Source organism: Myotis brandtii, unplaced genomic scaffold (genome assembly GCF_000412655.1).
Source record: "Myotis brandtii unplaced genomic scaffold, ASM41265v1 scaffold13, whole genome shotgun sequence".
NCBI lineage: Eukaryota > Metazoa > Chordata > Mammalia > Chiroptera > Vespertilionidae > Myotis > Myotis brandtii.
This window is the reverse complement of record NW_005354595.1, coordinates 5186943-5189865: the sequence shown is the minus strand read 5'-3', so window position 1 is coordinate 5189865 and position 2923 is coordinate 5186943.

Here is a 2923-nt window from a genome sequence, read left to right as displayed (position 1 = left end):
GGCCTTAACTCAATTTACATTATTTTAAGTGGCAACTAGAATGTTCTTGGATCTGCAGACTTGAAACAGAACTTCAACATGCTCTTTAAAATAGTGGCAAAATAATGTACATAAATTTTTAGTCACTCAAGTATATTATAATTAAAAAGCCTTTCATGTGAACTGTTTCTCAGATGCGTAGTTTGAGGTCTCCAGGAAGTTAGGGAAGAGTCAGAGGTTTACACAAAGATCCTTAAAGTTTGAAACTTCAGAATCTGAACTGCTGTGAGGCCAACTGCGCCAGCAGCAAGAGGGAACCAGCCCTGTGTCCTGGGGAGTTTTCTTCTTTCCTCCGGGTCTGCGGCAGGCACACTAGGGGCACTTGAATTGCCTAACTCTCCAAATGGCCATTCAGAGCCGGGACCTGTTGATCGAAAGCTGGCTATCTTTTGCTGAAGAACGAATTGAAGGCAGAGATGATGTTATATGGGCTAAGCAAATACTAGATCCTCAATAAATGTTTATTGAATAAATGTTGGGGGGGGGTACTCAGAAACGAAAATTTTTAGTTTATGATGCTAATGATACTTGTCAAAATTACTATTTTAAAAGAAAACATATCAGGAATGAACCTGAAAATTAAAATTAACCACTGTTCGAAATTGTTTGAAGTTAATTCTGCTGGTTTTAAACCTGCTAGCGTGTGCTCCTACATTATAATGACATCTTGGTGAAGATGTTACTACTAGCCAGCCAGGGAGAAGAAGAAAAAAGAGCATATCATAAGCTAGCAACCTCTGAGCCCTGTCAACACCTAAGTATGCTGGGTAATCAGCACTGGTAGATTCATAGATTTATAAGAATGAGGGCTTCCCTTCTGCCAAACCTCCTGCTCCCTGTGTATTTTGCTGGCCCACCCTGTGGAAGAGCACAATGAAAGCTCTTCAGGGCCACCTCCGTGAGCTCTGTCCATGCAACTTTATTGTTGGTTTTTATTCTCTAACCATTAACCAGATACAATAACTGAACAACTGAAGGTAGGACAACTGAAATCAGCCTTTAATGTGTGCCATGTTTTGTGTGTGTGTGCGTGTATATTTTAAACCTAACTCAGTTTATACAACCATTTCTAAATGTCATGTTTCCAGATCCTGTACTATTCTGAACCACCTGGTGCCCCCGTTTTTCTTCTTATGCTTTGATTTTTTAAATTTAATTTTTATTTTTATCAAAGCTACCTGCATATATTTTACAGAGTCAAATATTTCTATCAGGATTGTTAGCATCTTTTTAAAAAATGCCTCTCCCTCTTTTTTTTTCTGACCTGAGGCCACCAGTTTTAAATCTTTGAACATAATCTTTTGCTTTTCCCTCTATACTGAAGCACGCTGCCTCCTGATTCTTCCAGTTTTCAGCCTTGCTTTTGGCCTTCACTATGGAAGATGAAGATCGAGCTCCCTTCCAACACTATTCTTTGTCCCTCTCCCATGTACATATACTTTCAGTCTCCCTTATTCTTCTGCTATAGATATATCGTAATGTTGTTTGGTTCAATGTTCAGTCTTTATGACTCGGTAAATGTTCTTCACAGCTGAGTCATGGAATATTGCATCATTCCTACATAATTTTTTTGTTGCTCTAGAGATAGAAGTTGACTTGTTCAGCTGTTTACCTATTTTCTATGTACTTAGGACTCACTGACCTCTAAGTTCCTTCCTGGTTCTGTGAATTCCTTTGAGAGCTCAGATACCTTAAAAACTCTTTCAGTTTCAGTGTGTGTGTGTGTGTGTGTTTGTGTGTGTGTGTGTGTGACATCAATTTCAATTTCTTGATGAGATCTCTGCCACAGCTCCAATCTGGGCTGGCCCCTTTTCAGTCCTGCTGCAAAGCTGTCTATTTGAGATCTCCCTTCACATCATACTGTCTTTCTTTTCTTTTTTAAATTATTTATTGTTGACATACTATATTTCTTGTGTTGGATTCCTGATTACCTGGATTTTATGTACTTTATAAACATTCATTTTTTAAAAAAATGTTAATGGCTGTGTGGCTTCCTTATTTTACAAACCTGTATAAGGAAAATTAAAGAGGAAAAGAAGGGAAGAAAAGGTGAAGTATAGTTAGAGGAAGAAACCTTCTGTTCTGCCTTCAAACTAGAAGGTCTGGGAAGAGTGCAGAATATCTGTATTTTTGGAATGAGACCAATGGATCTGACCAACATGATACATTGAACACAGGCACTTACTTCTGCTCCTCCCCCTAACTCATTGGCATCGCATAAATACAAGTCCAGCTCACCAGGAACCCAAGGCCCAGGGATGGAGGGAGAGGGCATGGGTGAGAAGCGAGGCTGAAAACCTCAGGACTGATTGAATGCTGTATCAGTAGGTAGACCCTCAGATCACTTCCCCTACCAAGCAGCTTAACACACTGCTCTACAATATTTTGTTTTTGCATTCTATACTTGGTCTGTGGTCCATTTTGAATTTGTTTCTGTATAAGATTTGAGGTATAGGTTCGATTATTTTTGGGTTTTGGTTGGTTTGCATATGGGTGTCTATTACAGCACAATTTGTTGAAAGGCTTTACTTTTTCCATTGAATTGTGTTTGAAACTTTTAAAAAATGTCACCCATACATGGATATTTGGATACATTTATGAACTTTCTATTGTTTCATTGATCTGTTTGTCTTACCACTAATACCATATGGCACTTGATTATGGTAGCTTTGTAGTAGTATATATTGAAACCAGGTTATGTGAGTTCTCTTTTTTCTCTTTGAAGAACTATTTTGGCTATTCTAGTTCTTTTGCCTTTCCTTATACATTATAGAATCAGCTTCTCAATAGCTACAGAAGTTCTGCTGGGATTTTGATTTGGCTTGTGTTGAAACTATAGATCAATTAGGGAAGGATTGTCAAATAATGTTGAGTCTTCCAGTCT